At 40.8% G+C, this 19,535-nt stretch overlaps 1 long non-coding RNA gene and 1 pseudogene across 2 annotated transcripts; one reads left to right on the plus strand and one right to left on the minus strand.

Annotated features, from left to right (window-relative positions):
• Positions 1–19,535, plus strand: part of LOC126407048 (serine/threonine-protein kinase BRSK2-like) — a 221,543-nt pseudogene that overhangs the window by 198,271 nt on the left and 3,737 nt on the right.
• On the minus strand, positions 8,779–19,535 carry LOC126408892 (uncharacterized). Of its 2 annotated transcripts, XR_007571970.1 has the most exons (4): positions 16,175–19,535; positions 15,847–15,925; positions 9,089–9,215; positions 8,779–8,911 (listed from the first exon to the last, which is right to left on the minus strand). It is a non-coding gene; the product is annotated as an uncharacterized LOC126408892 (long non-coding RNA). The 2 variants fall into 2 exon arrangements; XR_007571973.1 differs by lacking the exon at positions 9,089–9,215 and having other exon boundaries at positions 8,783–8,911.

The following is a 19,535-nucleotide window of genomic DNA, read 5'->3' on the forward strand; positions in this document are numbered from 1 at the left end:
ATGTGAACGGCTCGTTTCTCCTCTGACACGTCACATACCTGTGTTAGGCTGGCTTGGCTGTTCAGGTACTTCTGGGCAGTCATGACGCCAAGAAGAGGACATTATTGGAGCCGACTTCTCTGTCGCTGGTAAGCCGATGGCCGCCGTATTTGACAGGAATACATTCCTGTCTGTGTCTGTGACCCCCGTTCAACCCACAACCGGTGGGATTCGCCTTTCATTTCTGCTGCTGGTTGAAATCTGTAGGCTGCTCGCACAGCGTGCTGAATGATTTAAGCCTATTTTGCTCGCTCAAAACTATTTTTAGTCGCAAATGCGAGTGCGGTGACGGATGGATCGCCACACTGCCGACATTTCACTCCACCCGTAAGGGCACGCTGTTTGATTGCGTTATCAAAACACGCCGCTATTATTCGGCCTTGCTTTTAACTTATTCCACCGAATACCGAATGTGTGTTTTTTTTTTGCAATATTCAGCCAAATATATTCGGTTACCGAATATTCGGTGCATCCCTATTTAGAACCAGCTGTAGTTGTGAAAGCTGAGACTTGATAATATTAAAGACAGCTTGCAATTTGGCCACAGCCTCCATGATGAATGAGCTGGCACAATATATCACTGTGTCATCAGCATAAACATGATAATTGGCACTAGCCACATTTTGACCAAGACTATTAATATAAACTAAAAATAACAGCAGATCTAAAACAGTACCCTGGGGTACACCTTGACAAGTGTTGAGCCAGTTATACAGCATCATCCCTCCTGATATTTGGGCTTAATTTATTGAAAAGCTGCTATGAACATTCTATTTTGTCTCACAGTAACAGGATCTTGTAGAAAGTTTGACTTCCTATCTATATGTTTTTAGTTACCTGAAAATCATAATTGTATATTTGTATATGTAGGCTATAAAACATGACATGTGTCATCACTAGTCAGTAAACAGGCAGTATGGTCAAGGAGGCATTTTAAAAAATTATAATACATTAATGTATCGTGTGGATATGAGATGTATTTTTGGGAGGTACATCATGGATGAACACAGTTTTCACAACTTTAAAAGCACAAAAAGAGGTGGAAATAGTCCAGTGTTAAATTGGTATCTTTGGCAAGAACTCTAAATTTTAACCAACATCCACAATCACGTTATTACTAGTTTGTCTTGGTTTGAAGTAAAAACTTACTCTACTCCTATGACCTGTCGCTGTTGAGGTAAAAAAACACTGAAAAAACGGCACTAACTTCTGCAACTCTTCCACTTTATGGGAAAGTTTCAGCTTTTTCTATCACACTGTCAGTTTTGTACATTGTTGTAAACACTTCCAGCTGATTTAGTCTGTTCTGAATCATGTTGTGATCTCAGCCTGTCTCCCTTTGCAGACTGGCTAAGAAATCATGGTTCGGTAACTTCATCAACCTAGAAAAGGAGGAGCAGATCTTCATTGTGATCAGAGACAAACCCCTCAGCTCCATAAAGGCAGACATCGTCCATGCCTTCCTCTCTGTAAGTCTCCTCTTCCTTGTTCCTTTTTAACCTTAAATCCCAACATCCATCCATCCATCCATCCATTATCTGTTCTTGTCCTCTGTTACTGACTGATAAATGCTGTCATATTTCCTGTTTTACCCTTTTGTCCTCACTTGTCCATACTTTACTGGCTTTACTGTCACAATATTTAGGGGAAAAAACTATTTATCAGTGTAAATAAACAGTAAAGTCCCGTACAAGTGCAGTACACTCTACCATATAATATATATTGTGTATGAAAATATGTGTGTGTGTAAACTGTAACATTAGGGCCTACAACAGTGGAGGCTGTTAGGGTTACTTTGTTTCATCAGTTTTCTTAATTAGTCAAACAAAAGTGAAAATGCTGCAACACAGCAGGCTGAAGATCCGACAGAGCGTCTTCAGGTTCAGGTAACCAAAGTTATTCTCTGGTGTCAGGAGATGACAGAAGAAGGAGGAGGTTTTGTAACATCTTCCTTAGATGTTACACTCTAGCTGGCATAGACAACAATTCTTAATAGGTTTTACAGTTAAATGCTTTTTTCCCCCTTGCAACTATATATACAGTATATTCTACCCTGTAAAATATCTTATGTGCCCTCTTGAGGGAAAAAAAAGGCAGAAATCTACATTTCAATCAATCAATCAATCAATTTTATTTATAAAGCCCAATATCACAAATCACAATTTGCCTCACAGGGCTTTACAGCATACGACATCCCTCTGTCCTTATGACCCTCACAGCGGATAAGCAAAAACTCCCCAAAAAACCCTTTAACGGGGGGAAAGAAATGGTAGAAACCTCAGGAAGAGCAACTGAGGAGGGATCCCTCTTCCAGGACGGACAGACGTGCAATAGATGTCGTACAGAACAAATCAACATAATAAATTAACAGTGTTCCACATGACAAAATGAGACATGAAGAGAGACAGAGAGAGAGACAGAGAGAGATGCAGGACAGATGACAGTGACAGTAGCTTACAACAACATTAATTTAAGTAATAATATTATAATAATTACGGCTATTGTGGTACAATATGTTGTTGGTATATATTAATATATGATAGTATATGTATGTGACAATAATCATATGTGTATAATAATAGTAGAAGTATGGCTAATGATAACAGCAGCAGCAGGAGGCATCAGGCAGGACCACGGCAGCAGCACAACCACACACGTCACACTATCCAGGCACCGCTGCAATATAAGTTAACCTAAGAGAGATATAAGAGAGAGAGAAGGTACTCGGTGTAATTTTTATTACATTTTTATTTATTAGTCTAATGGCACCCTGTGTTTGTGAATATATAGTCTCTATATACAGACTCTACATTCAGTGAATGTAGAGTCTGTGGGCAAACTCTGGAGATCTTGCCTCCAGAAAGGGTGCTAGGGTGTTTGTAGTCCACGTGATATTGATCAGTCACGTTTGAGCCGGCTGCAGTTGTTGCCAGGTTAAATTGTTAATTGGCGTCACTGCAAACTTTGAATCCATGGCAATGGTTCAGCATATTTACTTATATATAAATGGAAGTCGGAAACGGAAATTCGCCTCCTCAAACCGGAATGCCAAAAAATCGGGGGTCTGCCCCCAGAGGCTGTATCGCCGTCTGCCAGAAGTCAGACGCCAAATACAGCCAATGGGTTCCGAGAATGGTGAATATACTACTGAGTGTATTGTTCATTTTATCCACACAGAGGGAAAACTTTTTTGCATGTAGCATTTATCTAATGAAATCTGTTTTGTCATCTGTGTGATGGTGACACTTAAATGCTGCAAACAACATTTGCTTTCTAACTTCCTATTTTCAAGCGTTGACTCACATGAATTTGCAAAGCAGCTGTCCCGCCTACCAACAATCTGATTGGAAAGATGCTAACCAAAGTAACTAAATTCAAAAACTCTAAATAGTCAAAGTAGCTTTTAAACTTGCAAATGTCAAAATGAATATGTTTAGCTGCCAAATGCTGTGATCCTTATTCTTCAACACCACTGCTAACAAAACAGTCTGTCCAGTTACCAGCACAAGTTTTTTCCCATTGTGTCTCACTGCCCCTGATGGCACAGCTGTCTATCAAACAGCGGTCTGTCCACTCAGAGGCTTGAGGACTGGAGACACAACAAAATGCTCCTTTAAAGACCCATTATTCTGAGGCTGAGTCCCAGTACACCCCTTACCCCTGTCATTTAGCCCTACCTTTCTCTACCTTTTTTTTTGGTCACCTCTAGGAATAGGGTGTCTTGATTCTTGTTTGGATAGAGGGACAGAACAAAGTGTCAGGGCTACATGGCCAGTAAGAGGGGATTCAGAGGAACACTTTAAACTTTAAACTGTGTTATGACAAATCATTAGCAAGATGGCTGCACGAGCAACAAGAGAACCCCACCAGTATGTTTTATTCCTTAACCCTTTAAAAACTGTCCTCCGCAGAGGGCTGCAGGAAATCATTGTTTGCATGATCATATTTAAATCAATCTAAAATAAGAGCCATAATAGCTAGATAATTAATTCTTTTTGCAGCAGAAAGCTGTCTTCTGTCTTCTAAATGCCTTTGTACTCTGCTCATAAAATGAGCATTTCTCAAAAGCATAATGATGTACAATGGTTCAAGTAACTTATGTAGTGTTAAGAAATGTTTTCTTATTGTTCTACATTTAGAAGTCTTTTGGATTCATGTTTTTATTTTTTGTTTGACTTTGTAAAATCTGATTAATAAACATTAGATTTTTAGGGTTTTGTTTTTTTTTCAAATTATGATGAAAACTTCCGTAAATGACAGAAGCCATCTTTGAGAATAATTTATATGACGTGTACTTTGTGTTTTTAAAATGGCTCATGTCCCATTCACTTTATGACCTGTACTGCAGTCAGCCACCAGGGGGCAATCAAGATGTTTTGACTTCACTTATGAGGAGCTTTCATGTCATCCATTTTCACACACAGTCTATAGTGTAGACTGGCAGGGTAGGAGCCTGGGTTGCTAACAGTAGCCTGCAGAGCACAGAGAGTGTTTTGGTAATAAAGCAGTGTTTTGTTTTGGGTTTTTTTATCTTAATGATTTCTTTGATCGAGTGAACGAATCGTTAGCGTCCATGCTTTTCTACAGCCATCATATAAATGGCATATGTTATTGTGATAGGCTAATACCATAGAGTGGTGCTGGAAATGAGTTAGCATTTTAGTACTCCAGGTTCCAGGTGGGTTTGTTGAATGAGTTTTTAGTCAGATGCCTGAAATAAGGTCTGTGGTGAACACAAGCTTAAGAGAATACGTATCAGGGTCTTGAAGGGTTGTCAACTCGAAAAAGAGTGGTACATCTTTCTTCCAGTTATAAAAGAATATAAACAAGGCTTTTAAAAATAAATATTACACAATTTTTCAGGGGCAGCACGGTGGTGTGGTGGTTAGCACTGTCGCCTCACAGCAAGAGGGTTCCCGATATGATCCCTGGTGTGGGAGCCCTTCTGTGCGGAGTTTGCATGTTCTCCCCGTGTCAGCGTGGGTTCTCTCCGAGCACTCCGGCTTCCTCCCACAGTCTAAAGACATGCAGATTGGGGATTAGGTTAATTGATAACTCTAAATTGTCCGTAGGTGTGAATGTGAGTGTGAATGGTTGTCTGTCTCTATGTGTCAGCCCTGCGATAGTCTGGCGACCTGTCCAGGGTGTACCCTGCCTCTCGCCCGATGTCAGCTGGGATAGGCCCCAGCCCCCCCCCCCCCGTGACCCGCAAGAGGATGAAGCGGTTAGAAGATGAATGGATGGATGGACAATTTTTCAGTGTAAAAGTGTTTAGGTTTTGTAATGTGAGTATGACTTTAAGTCACTGTGCAGTATTTCCCTATTGCATTGGGGGGACAGCAGCATCATGTGCAGTTGACTGCTGTCTGTTTGCATGTCCTTGTCAGCCTCAGCTCTGACACAGAGGCTTCAAAACACTGTGATGCTTTCAACATAACACTGTCTCCTTCTGCTCCTGTCTCTTTCTCTTACATCCATGCTGCCATCTTAACTCATGCAGAAGTTGTTTGCTTGTGTTGTTGCTGCTGACTCAGAGTCTGCTTACTGGGGAACACCCCCCTCCCTCCCTCAGATCCCCAGTTTGAGCCACAGTGTCATCTCTCAGACCAGTTTCCGGGCAGAGTACAAGTCTACAGCTGGTCCAACAGTTTTCCAGAAGCCAGTGAAGTTTCAGGTGGACATCACCTACACTGAGAGCACCAGCGCCACCAAGGACAACGGCATCTACTCTGTCACCTTCACCCTGCTCTCAGGTAAATACCCTGCACTAACAGTCCTACACAGACCAGTAGGTATTGATCTGTTGATCTGCGGGTCCAAAACGGGGAAGTTAGTGAGATTGGTCAATTCATCTTATAGTTGATGGACAGAAGATTGACAATAATTTTGAAAATCAATTTGTGTTTTTGATAAAGAGAAAAGCCACACATTTCCTGTTTCCAGCTTTTTCAATGTGAGGTTTTTCTGCTTTTCACAGTTTAATTCGATTGTATATTAAATATCTTTTTGGGGTTTGGGAAAAATATAAATCAACTTAAAAGTGCTTTTGTCTTGTAACTGTTTCTTTTATTTCTGAAAATGTACTGACTAATCATTTAATTGATAAAAAAAAGGAGAAAATAGGAATGTAAATAACTGTTGATTACTGCCCTATGTATTACTGAGGTTCCAACAGTATTTAAATGCTGTAGTTATATTTCAACATGAAGCAATCAACTGCTCCACACTTAAATACTCATTTAAAAGTAGAAACAACAGTAGTATGCAATTACGTTTATTTATAGTGCACCATCCCAAGGGATCTGTGCACACTTCACTGATTAGATTAAAACATTAGGAACAGTATGGGTGTTCACTCACACACAAGCACAAAGACACACTAGCTACCAGTCATTAAAGTTAAATATATAATAATTAATACAACAATAACAGATCCTCTGTCACCAGATAGGACACATATCTGAACTGAATGCTGTCACATTAATGTAAAGACTGCAAGGTTAAATAAACAAAATATTACATGCATTTCTTCTTCTCTCTAAAATGAATCACTTTATAATCAACAATAAACTGAAACAAATCAGTATAATAACTGACATGAGATCTTTCTTATGCCATAGTCTGGGGCAGAAGTACAGTGGCCAAAAACATTTCCATTAGAAGGAACACGCTGCAGTTTATAATTCAACACCAATCCAGAAACACATATGAAAATCCAAAACCAAGGCAACTGAAATGTGCTGCAATTAAAAAGAAAATCTGCTGCAGAAAGCCAAAAAAATACATTAACAGTAAGCACGCTGTAAATATAAGAATAATGCAAAGTCAAAAAGACACAAATCCCAAAAACAAATACAACAGAACAATGCTGCATATCCAGTCAACACAACACAGGTTCTTCACGATTCTAGGGGGAGTTATGTAAATCTGTTGCTCTTCTATAATACTTTCCCATGTCTTATGAGGGTGGAGGAAGGTGCGAGGAAGAGATGCAAGCTACAGACATGTGGACATGAGACCAGAGGCCTGTACTATGAAGCCAGTTCAACTTACCCAGGATATCTTCTCATTATCTGGTTTGACTAACCCTTACATTGGCTGTCTGGATAACCGGTACTACAAAGTTGGTTATCAACCAGTTCAGTCAACTCTGGGTTTTCCTATCCAGCCACAAGCGTGTTCATGTAAAAGAGATGGGGTTGTTAATTACGAGCGTCATCATCAGGACCATGAATGAAGTAGGCTGCTTCATATCACATATGATGAAACGATAGCAAAAATGTCTGCGACTACAAGACAGTAAAATGTCAGTGGCGTAGGATGTAAACAACAATCTGTCATCCTAAAACGGAAAATGTGGAAACACTATCCAAAAATTCTCCGTCATCCCAGACTTAAATTATATGCAGTATCTATGGGCCTATGTGACATTAGTATAGAGTATTTTTGCTGTTTAGTTGGATGATGATAATACTACTCTGAACATGTCAAATAAAACACTTTGAAGTAGCACCAGACTGTTTCTGCTGCTGAAGTAAAGGGTGGAAAGTAGTTAATGACCAATGAGGTTGATCCAACCGCAATGTTACATTTATAATAACAGCAGCAAATTAACAGTGTGTGGATTATTTTATTAATAACATATTATCTGTGTTATCCTAGTTCTCATCACTCAGGTGTCTCATGTTATTCTGAGTTGCAGTGATAAATCAGAGTGTAAAAAGTAGCAGCACTGTCACTGCGGACTAAGATAAACTTAATGATTTTAAATATTGCTAAAATCATGTGTTTAGTTTTGTAAACAATCTCTCCATTTGTTAGAAGCTCTGTTTTAAAACCAGTGGAAATAGAGCCCTGGAGCAATGAAATGATTCTACTGACGTTAACAGCTTGTAGGCTCCTCTTTTCTACCTGTCACTCTGGACTTTTGTTCATGGATACTTTTTTCTTCAGTGATCTGATTGGTCAGAGGTCGGTGTGTTGACAGCCTGTGGGGGTTGTATGTTTTTGACTTTTTTATATCTGTGTTTGCAGCATGTTTGCTATTAAGTATTATTATAATTATTTTTGCTTTCTGCAGCACATTTCTGTTGTATTTGTTTTAGAAATTCATATGTAGTTATTAATGCCATTGTTACTGAAGGTGTAGCACATTTCATACTAACCGGGCTGTAGTAGCATGTTTGCCCTTGTTGGCCACCAAACAAAAAAGGTTAAGACAAGAAAGAAAAAAAACTGTATAACCACTAATAATCAGAGCAGCACTCACTTCCTCTCTGCTTTCAACTGTGTGTTAAGTCATCAATATCCAGCCAAACACTTTACATGCATCATGTCATCAAACAGGAGTTAAACAAGTCTTAACTGACATCAGTGATGCAGCCAGTTTAGAGAACAGAAAACTCATTCTTCATTATATTCCAACTCATCGCTCCCTCTCTCACACACTTGGGGGAGGCCAGCATTTTTACATATTCTATACCTGTAAACAGCTTCAGCACCTTGGAAGTGTCTGTACAGCATTCTAATGAAACCTAATGAAGCTTTATTGTTCTATCATCAGGTCCCAGCCGACGTTTCAAGCGTGTGGTGGAGACCATCCAGGCCCAGCTGCTCAGCTCCGACCAGCCCGGCATCCAGCCCCAGATATCCGGTAAGTGGAGTCCCTCGCCAACTGACAACGCCTTTCCCTCCAACCCCTCCTCCTCCTCTTCCTCCTCCTCCTCCTCGTCCTCACAGCCTCCCTCTCTCCCGGCATCCTAGCACTCCTCACAGCACAGTCACACTTCTGGTCAACCTCGGCTCGGACCTGCTCGGCTCAGCTCAGCTCGGCACACTGCTTTTAGCACACGGCATCTCCACGTGCATGCCCCTGCCACATGCCATGGCGTGCACACACACACACACACACACACACACACACACACACGCACACACGCACACAGACACAAACACACAGAACATGGTAATGTTATTCAGTGAGTTCTAGATGTGCATTTACAGGGCTGATTATGGCTACTCAAGAGCTGTACATCAAACTGTAATTTACCCTCAGCAGACAGCAGCTCTGCTCTCACCCAGTGTCTGACTCAGCAGAAACACTCACAGGCAAATGGATGTTTACACAACTGTACATGTGTAGGTTAGCTGTTACATGGAAGCGTGCAGTTTATTGTCTGAAAGAGGGAGAAAAGTATCAAGATTTCAGAATACATTCTTACCTTTATAGTGCATAAACACAATGGAACAATCCCACAATTCTTTGACAGCTTCTTTGATGTGATTGGATATTTTGGGCTGCCTATAGATAGATGGATGGATTATAAAAAATATGGAAGAAAAGAAAGAGTGACTGTGTGTTCTCCAGTTGTCCTTGTTAGTTTTGTTTGTTAGTGTGACACTGTACTATTGCTGTTGTTGTATCTGTGGTTATTTACTTGATAATGGTCCCCTCTGGTGGTGAAGCAGAGTAACTACAACCTCTCTACACACACTGCTGTCATAATAAGGAGAGTAAGATGCTGCACACACAGCTGCCACTGACATGTTACTGGGAGAGAACCAGTCACCTGCCCACCACAGTATACTAGATCTAAAGCCTGCAGTCTTTGAACTGATAGTTTGGATTTTTGACGCAGATTAGGGGGTGACAATATTTGCTGGTCCCGACCTCTGATCTCCCAGACAGACAGACAGTGGCTCCGAAACAACAATAATAGCAACAAATGCTCTGCATCACTATTTTGTCTATTTGAACCCTAAAGTCTTTTTTTTTTTTTTTTTTTTGTTAATTTAAGGAAGTGCATTGACATCGTTCAATAGAGGGTTTACCAACTACTTGACTAGAGTTTAAGTTATGGCTAATTTTTTTTTTTTTTACCAGTCTGTATTTTTCTGCCTGGTTGCAGATAAAGATTAGACTACATTAATATTATTAGTATTATACTATTTGTATTTGTAGGTGGTGGTTGCTTAGATTAGAATTGATTGCAAATTGTTTGATCCAAACATTTCCAGTCAAAATTTGTTGAAACCAGATATATGTAATCATTTCCAAAACACAAAACATGTTTTTATCTAACCACATATTTTATTTCAGTTCATATTAGGTGGTGTTTAACCCCTCAAAAACAACAGTTTCACGGTCAGCCCTAACCTTAACCCCATAACATTTTTACCTCAACCCAACCTCAGCCCCAGCTCCGACCAATTCTCCCTGCAGTGCTTAACTATAACATAACCTAAGCCCAAACTACAGCTACAGGGGTTAGCGGTAAATGGGAAACACTACTTGAAGTGGAAACAGAGATCTACATCAGGGCTGCAGTGTTTAGCTTGTGAGCAAAAAGAAGAAAAGTTGGATCCATGTCGAGGATCCTGCTGTTACTCAATAATGTAATCTATCTATCCTTGATAAAATTTAAATGCATCACTTTTATTTTTGTCCCTGTTTTTCACAGGTTTAAGTTAGAGATCTTGGACTTTTTTATGCATTCAGTAGATATATTTCCCACAAACTTTTTTATTCACAAATTTGTTAAAATACGCATTAGTGAGCACCTGACAGGTGTGGCATATCAGGACACTGATTAAACAGCATCATTACTACACAGGTGTGTCTTGGGATGATCACAATAAAAGGCCACTCTTAAAATGTACAGTTTAATCACACAACACAATCACACAGATGTTGCAAGTTTCGAGGGAGCATGTCCGCTAGAGTTGTTGCCCCTGAACTTAATGTTAATTTCACCATGAGACGTACATTTTAGATTGGCCTTTTATTGTGACCATCCCAAGACACACCTGTGTAGTAATGATGCTGTTTTATCAGCATCTTGATATGCCACACCTGTCAGGTGAATGGATTATCTTGGAAAAGCAAAAGTGCTCACTAATGTGGATTTTACCAGTTTTGCAACAAATTTTTGACAGAAATATATCTATTGAGTGCATTAAAAAGTTTTAGATCTTTAACTTAAAACTATGGAAAATGTGGGCAAAAACAACAAATTCTCACTCTGACCTCATCACATATCAATGTTTGGTCATGGACTCTCCATGTTGAGATATGACATGCAAGGTACCCTGGGTGCTGGTGACGGTCTGGGACACTGTTAAATTCTGTCTGTTACATGCATTGTCTGTTTTCAAATTACACTTCCGTTTTCACAGGAAATATACAGTCTCAAGTTTTGCCAACACACGCCCGTGGCTGGGAAGTCAAGCTTAGGAGTGAGATCGGCTTGGCAAAAATTTTTGTTCAGTGTAAATGTCAATATATTTTAGCACTGTTTAGTTGTACATATTCTCCAGTATAGCGTTATGATGGTCAGTGTGAGAATTTATTAGCCGTTAGGTAAATGTCATTTGAAAATCTGTAGTGATGTCTCATTGCAGTTGCAGCTGTGCCAGTAGTACTAGGAGCACAAATCTATCTTTATAAATCGATGATCACAAAAAAAGGAAATCTTTCCTGTTTGAAGTTACAGTGAGGCGTGAGGTCTCCTGTAGGTTTAATCTTGGAGTTATGGTAAAGATTAGGTTAGAAGCAACTTCTTAAGTTGCAGTTTTGATAGTTTATCCAAAAAGTAATGAGATGACCCAGTGTGAGCTGATGAGAATGCGCATCAGGCACACAACACTCTGTGTGATGCAGGTGAAAGACCAAGTTTTTAGGGGGTCCCTTCAAACAGCAAGAGTCACACATTCAACTAAGGTCCAAAAATCCAAACTATCACTTATACACAATGAACCAGCAGCACCAGTCTGACCAGTTACTGCCACAGATGGGAACTGTTATCAGGCACTGTATGCACAACCTCAACCACCTTCACCATGTAGATGTGCCAATAACCCACATCTCTATCTATCTTATCTCTCTTACATATTCTATCTTATCTTGCTCTCTCTCTCTCCTCCTCTGGCCTGCCTCTCCATGCCACACTGCTTCTTGTCATCCACAGCTTTTTTCTAATGCCACTTGGATGGACTGAATGACTCGCATGCTGAATGAAATGCCAACCCAGAACCATGTACACAGACTGTTTGGCACACCAGCCTCAGTGCAGCGTAAAACCAGTCGAGCAGAGCCAGGCTGAACATAAGCGGGGTCGGGTTCGTTGATGCCAAACTCTGTGTGTGCTGATGGTTCTGGGTGAGCTGCCATTCACACACTAACGTGTGTTTGCCACTTTACTGGAAATGAAAGCATGCTCTATACTGTATGTTGCAGTGACAAACTCATAAGCGAGCAAACAAATACAGTGTGTGTGTTTGCTAATCTCTTTGCCAGCAGCCCCAGAACCAGAGAACCTGCATGTGTTTGATGAAACTTAAACATCTAACAGTTCTACAGACATATGAACCTGACTGCCTGTGTGTGTGTGTGTGTGTGTGTGTGTGTGTGTGTGTGTGTGTTAGCTCATGTAAGGTATTGTTTGTGTGGATGCAGTAGCAGATGGATTTTAAAGGTAATACCTGCCACAGTGAATGTTCAGCCTGTTTATCAGAGTCTCCTGTCTAAAACAACTTGTGGATTTTTTCCTGCTATACACACAAAAACAGTTGCCAAGTAGTAAAATAACCATCCTTATCCAGGACTCCTGCTGGTCATATGTCAGCATTGTGGTAAATGTTATGCATTAATACAGTAAGCTGATCATGGCCCACAGTTAGCCCAAACGCTGCTATCTGGATTGTCAACCCAAACCCCTAAAATCCAAAACTGAGCCAATCTCTCCACAAAGTCTGTGGATCCATTTGAAAGTTATGTGCTTTATTGTGATAGGCCACTCCCATCACCACAGCCCTTAAGCCAATTTGCATGAACACAGACACATCCCTTCACACACACCTCCATGCCAATTTTCAGCTTCCTATGGTAAATCTGTGGCCGCCAAAGCGTGGAAAAATTGCTGTGGACTGACCAACCAACTTACCACCTGACTGACACAGCGAGCTATACAGCTGCTGGTCTTAGCTTAACAGTACAAACTGCAGTGTTCAAGTATAAAAATGCAACAAGAACATCGTATCACAAGGATTCCTGAAATTTAAACAGGCCTCTTTACAGCCACCTCAACCACCATCCCCAAATCTTTTAAAGTTTAACTTACTTTAAAGGGATAGCTCAATATTTTTGAAATGGGGATTTATGAAGTACTTATCTATACTTAGTGTATTACAGACAGCATATGTCTGTTGGCATGTCCCCTGTTTGGAGAAGTGGCAGGCATGCAAACACAGAAGCTCAGTAATGTAACCTAAAAGAACCTGTAAAAGTGTAAGTGTTCACTATATGGAGAGTATTTTCACCACTTAGTTCGCTGTCAGACAGCCCTATCTGACAGGGAAGCTTAACAACTTCAGTTCCCCATCTAAGGTCTCATCAAAGCCACCAGACTCCATTGACAAAAACAGTAGTTTTGGCTTGCTGAACAAGAGAGCTGCTGGTCTATATCTGTTCTGACTGGTTTGTACTATTGAGTGACTTCGGTGAATCTGAACAAACACTTTTGATTGCCGAAGTCACACAATAACACAAACTAACTAACTGATCAAGGCAGCAGTAGACCAGCAGCAAATATGTTCAGCTGTATTAAATCACCACTTTTATCAATGGAGTCTGGCTTTGAAGAGATGTAACAGCTTCGGTTCCTTGTCGGTAGTCGCTGTCTGACAGCAAGGTGAAAGAGTGAAAACATTTTAAATACAGCTTATACTACTTTAGATAAGTAAATTCAAACAACCCCACTTGAAAAGGCCCAAACTATCCTTTTAACTTATTTCCTTCACATTTTTCACCTCAGACAGCGTATCTGGCCAGTGACATAACTTACTGTGCATGATTTCTTTCAACATAATGGTAGTTGAGTGACACTTACTGTAGTTGTCTATCCATGGATCAGAATGAAGTGTGAAGTTGTAATGTTTCTGTTGTTGGCCTATAGACACAAATGTGTCAGACCTACCAGTGACTGAAACATAGAACATGTACCATCTCTTATTCATCCCAAAAAACAGGATTTTGGGAAATTGAGCTGAACATTGACTGTGTCTGCAGTTTTCCTTTAAACTCAAGAAGAAGTGTAATGTATTAGGAAGTGTGCTGCTGATGTTTTCTGTCAGCTGAACAATGATGAAGCGCTGGGCCTCAGTGAGTCGGTTGGTGTTTCTCACACTGTCCTTTGCTCTCAGATGGCTCTCAGCGCTCTGCTTCTATGCCAAGTAAATCCTCCAAGCGTGGTAAGACCCAGAGCGACCGGGAGCTCCCGGCAAAAACACCTTAACTCTGGCTTTTAACACACACTGGCAACGTCCTGGAGGCTTGTCACCAACACACCCTGTTTGCACTAACACCTGTGTGTGTGTGTGTGTGTGTGTGTGTGTGTGTGAGAGAGAGAGAGTGTGTGAGAGAGAGAGTGTGTGAGAGAGAGAGAGAGTGTGTGAGAGAGAGAGAGAGAGAGAGAGTGAGAGAGAGAGAGAGAGAGAGAGAGAGAGCTGCAAAAATGTAAATGTTCACCTTAACAAGTCAATTAAATATGAAAATGTAGTTCACTGTTGTCTTTAGAAATACCTTCTTCTCAACCAACACCTTCTCACTTCGACCTCGTCACATATTGACGCTCAGGCGTAGATTTTCCATGTTGAGATATGACATGCAAGGTACCCTGGGTGCGTTGGTTGTTGACATTCTGGGACGCCGTGTCAATTTCAGCTTCTTACATATATTTTGTGTTTTCAAAATACACTTCTGTTTTCACTGGAAATGTACAGTTTGCATACAGTCTCTTTCAAAATAAACGCACTACATTGATACAACACCGCAAATAGATGTTTTTTTCCTTCAACAAAAGCACGTGGTTACATTTTGCCAACACATGCATGTGGTTGGGTTCAGGCAACAAAAGTGAAAAGGATGCTTTTTTTTCCTGCTTTTTCCGTCCGCGTCTGACCTTGGAAGTCACTGACCAAGCACTGTTTTTTCCGACGGCTTCAGAGTGAGGCTGGGTTCTCTCAACCCAATTGTCAGAATAAATGTTGGCACTGTACATTTATGCAAACCACAGCTATGTTGCATTTGTATGATATCATGTTGCAGATACACTGAAACTTTTCAGTTCAACAACACTGTGGTCAACATGTGGTAAAGTTTAAGCAGAGGCCATGTAAAATTTGGGGGGGGGGGGGGGGGGACGACGATAACGTTGCAACCCAGTTTGCGTATGCCCATTAGGCGCCCATTAACCACAACAGCAATGGCGGATATATGCCAGGTTGTTTACGTTTTGTTAGCACTTCTGGGACTACTTATGAGCTTACAAATGAACTTAGCACTGCTGCATCAACATCACCGCTACACCTGCGCACAAAGACGTCTGCTGTGCCCAATATTAGTAAGTGTATAGCAGTTAACTATGCTACATAAGGTTAAAATGTAGTTTATCATTGTTTTTATCACTATCACCAAGAGGGAAAAAAATCACTGTGCATTCTTCTGTGGTGTTTGACATATGGCGTATCGCCACCTACTGGCCTGGCATGCTAATTGCAGCAAAAAGCTGCCATTTTTGCGTTTCCATGTAAACAGGGATATCATTTTCACAACTGATCGTGTAAACCCGGAACTTTTTTAATATGGGATAAATAAAAATCTGTTTTTATTTGTATCAGTATCCGTGTAAACAAGGCCTTAATGACACAATAAGATGTGTATTTTTAAGCTGATTGTGTGAGAGTGTGTGTGTGTGTGTGTGTGTGTGTGTGTGTGTTTGTGTGTTTGTGTGTGTGTAGCTCTTAACTGACCTGAATAACCCTTGCATGGTTTAATGCTTGATTCTGGGTTGTTCCCACCCTCATCATGAACGTTCCATATTTGAAATCACTGGAACAAAACACGAGACACAAGAAAAGCACATGTCACTATGTTGTTGAAGACGAGTAATGGTAAGTTATCACAACAAGTCAGATTTATTACGATTCATAGGCAACAAAACAACAGGGATGAGCTGTTTTATCACTGAAGGGACACACTGTTTGAAGACTAACCTTGGCAATGACTGTGTATTAATGTGTGTTCTGTGCTGTATTGTTGCATGTTTTGATTTACTCATGACTGTTTTAAAGCACTTACCAAAGAGCCTTTGTCTTAACAGATGGATGTTGGATGTTGTTGTGATGGATGTTGATATGATGGAGCGTTAACAGGAGCTTTGGAAGACATCCATACCGACAAAACAGTCTTGTAATAATCTGGATAAGAGAACTCAAACTCTGACAAACACTAACAATCATTATCTATAGAAGCACAGGAGGTTAATTCCATGAGCCTAGATGTACCAAAAACTTTTGAAAAGGGATTGCTTTAGTGAGTTTGTAGTTGATTATTCACCCCAAATAGCCAATGCGCTTCTGTGCAGGTGTTAGCTGTATCTGGCAACATAAGCACCAGCCAACTACGACTCATTTGAAAACCTTTCTCCCCCTTTTCCTAACCTCTGTACATTAAAGTGTTTTTTTTGCTGCTGTACTAAAAAAGGATTTAAAAAAATACTAAAACTTCTTTAAAGGAGAAGTCCGGCATTTTGGACTTTAAGCCCCATTTCTGGGTTGTTTATGGTGAAATAGAAGGCTAAGACCAAAATAGTGACGATTGCTCATTTTCGGAGAATTTGGCTTTCCCCTGCCTGGCTTAACACTGCTGTCTATCGCCATGTGTGAATCTGTCCTGAAACCACCCTGAACCAGAGTCCTGCACAGGTCCAGTTTTCAAGATCCACCCCGACCCGACCCGGGGACGTACAAACCCGCACCCAAACCGCAAACCCGCGCATCAGGCCAGTTAGTACCGCAACCTGGTCCGACCCGTTGAAACACGACCCGCAGCCCGACCCGTAACCCGGATTTAGAGTAATCATTTTGGGTCATATTGGCTGAATATTGAACAGCATATCGCCACAGTTAAGGTGCCAGTAAGTAAACAACGACCTGAATGAAGCAGCTCTCACAATAAAAACCTGACTTCAGCTCCATCATCAACCCTCTGTGTTCTTCTCCCATACGAGTGTAAAAGCACTCGTTTGTTACGTTTAATGCTTTTAAACTTTTAATCTATGTAAAGGAACTTTACATGTGTAATAATAGACTTACTTTCTGTCCAGAGCGACGTTCAGCAGTTACGAGCCGTCACGTGTTTTTAGAATCCATCGAGGAGAGAAGTAATCCATCAGGGAAACACTTCAGAAACATTATAAAGTGATAGTTGTACGTTTTATCCACTTATTTCTCAAATACCTAAATAATTATTTACTGTTTTGGAAGCGGCGCTTGTTAGACGGTGGCAGCCATGTTGATTCTGTCGTCCAATCACAAATTGTGTTATTAGATGGTGAAACGCGTGTAAACAGCTGAACCAATGACCGTTGCGAAATAGCGGAGGCGATCCTCAGAGAGTAAATAATGACCAAGATAGTTATCTGTAGTTTACCGAACTAATGACTGATGTGTTTATCTAAAACCCGCGATCCGACCCGCATGTTATGATCTGAACCCGGGAAAAAAAATTTTTTTAAAAACCACCCGCAAATCAGCTGTTTTTGCGGGTTCCCGTCGGGTACCCAGCGCAGGACTCTGCCCTGAACGTTCGTTTTCAAAGCCATGAAACTCACTGAGTGGTTAGTGGTGTTCCTTGATGTTCTGACATAAAAATCGTAGCAAGCTGTGGCTTGCATCTCGATTGTTTTGGTCTTAGCCACTCCATTTCACCATAAACAACCCAGAAATGAGGCTCAAAGTGCAAAATACTGGATTTCTCCTTTGAAACTAAGAATTGAACCCAGTTAGATGGATGAAGGTTTATCTCAGTGCAGTTGTAATGTTGGTGTGAGTTGCCGATTGTTGGAGATACCGTTCGCAGAGATGTCTCCCTTCTCTCCAGTATAATGAAACTAGATGGCATTCGGCTTGTGGTGCTCAAAGTAAAAAATAAAAAATAAAATAAATATATAAATAAATAAATAAAACAAAACAAAATTTCATAAACTCAACTGCAACATCTCTTTCCTGAAATTCTGACCTGGTTAATTAACATAATCCACAACCCTTGTTGCGAGCAGTTTCATGTAGGAAGTATTTTCTTTCTACCAAACCACACCTGCCAACCGCATCACTGCGCAGAAGATGCATGCATTTTCTGCTAGCTCACCTTGCATCACTGAGCTAGCTAACGTTACAGCTCAGCACGCCATTAATGTTTACATCTCACACTGTCACAAGCACAAATCTCTTGTCCATGAGATGGAGCTCTGATCAGGCCCAAAATATTAGGCCTGACATAAACCCACACAGTTTCTGACCAAGCCACCCAGCAGTGGTGGGCTCAAGCCTGATTAAAAACAAGCATTTCAATGGTAAAAAATATATATATTATATTTTATATACATTTATTACAAGCTAAGGGCTGACGTGTTTCCATGCACCACTTCTCTTTCTTCTCTTCCTTATTTCAATAGTATTGTCATCTCATCCACGATGGGTTTGGAAGAGCAGGCTGTGCAGTCTGTCTACCCTAGCTCTCCACTATATTGCTTCATTGTCCCATCACTCTTCCTCTCTCAGCTGCTGCCCCCCCAGGGCATTGCAGCCCAGCCCAGCCTGAACCCGGCGGGTCAGGTCAAGCCTGATCAGGCTTGGGTTGAATATCTGAGCTCGATGAGGAGATGCACATTTCCTTCTGTGCACTGATACAGTTGGGGTATGTGGAGAGAAAATACTTCCTACACGAAACTGCAAACAACAAGGTCTGTGGATTATCTTGAGTAACCAGGTCATGATTTCATGATTTCTGGAAAGAGACATTGCTATTTAGTATCTGAAATGTATTTTTTGGGGCTTTGAGCACCACAAGCTGAGTGTCATCTAGTTTTATTACATAAATAAGAAGGCGGACATCTCTACGACCGATGTCACCAACACTCTGCAACTCACACCAAACCATTACAGCATCAGAGGTAAGAGGAAAATATGCTTTTGATTTTGGGGTGAACTGTCCCTTTAAATCTGATTTGCTCTAAGATGGTCAACATGCCTCCTGCTCTTCATCACTGTGACTCTGTGTTACTGAATGATACCTATACTGTCTTCCAGTGCTCCCGTTAGCTCTCCAGCCCAGCAGGGGAAACTGAGACTCTGAAGCCAACACTTATCTCACATTAATAGATAATATTAATATCTCAGCCCTTTCAAAAAGAGAATTTATTTATTTATTTATTTATTATCTCACCTGTATCGGCTCAGTGGTGCCATTTCTCCTTCCCTCGGCCTATTTGACCCTATTTCCCCTTTCCCCTGGCTAAAGAGTCTCCTTTCCTCCAGCTCCACTCCTCCTCTCATCCCTCCATCACCTCCTCCTCCTCTCCTCATGTTAACCCCATTGCTCATCTGTTGTTTGTTTTCTCTCTCTCTCTTTCTCTCTTTGTTTTTTCTTTTCTTCCCGT

Source organism: Epinephelus moara, chromosome 1, assembly GCF_006386435.1.
Source record: "Epinephelus moara isolate mb chromosome 1, YSFRI_EMoa_1.0, whole genome shotgun sequence".
NCBI lineage: Eukaryota > Metazoa > Chordata > Actinopteri > Perciformes > Serranidae > Epinephelus > Epinephelus moara.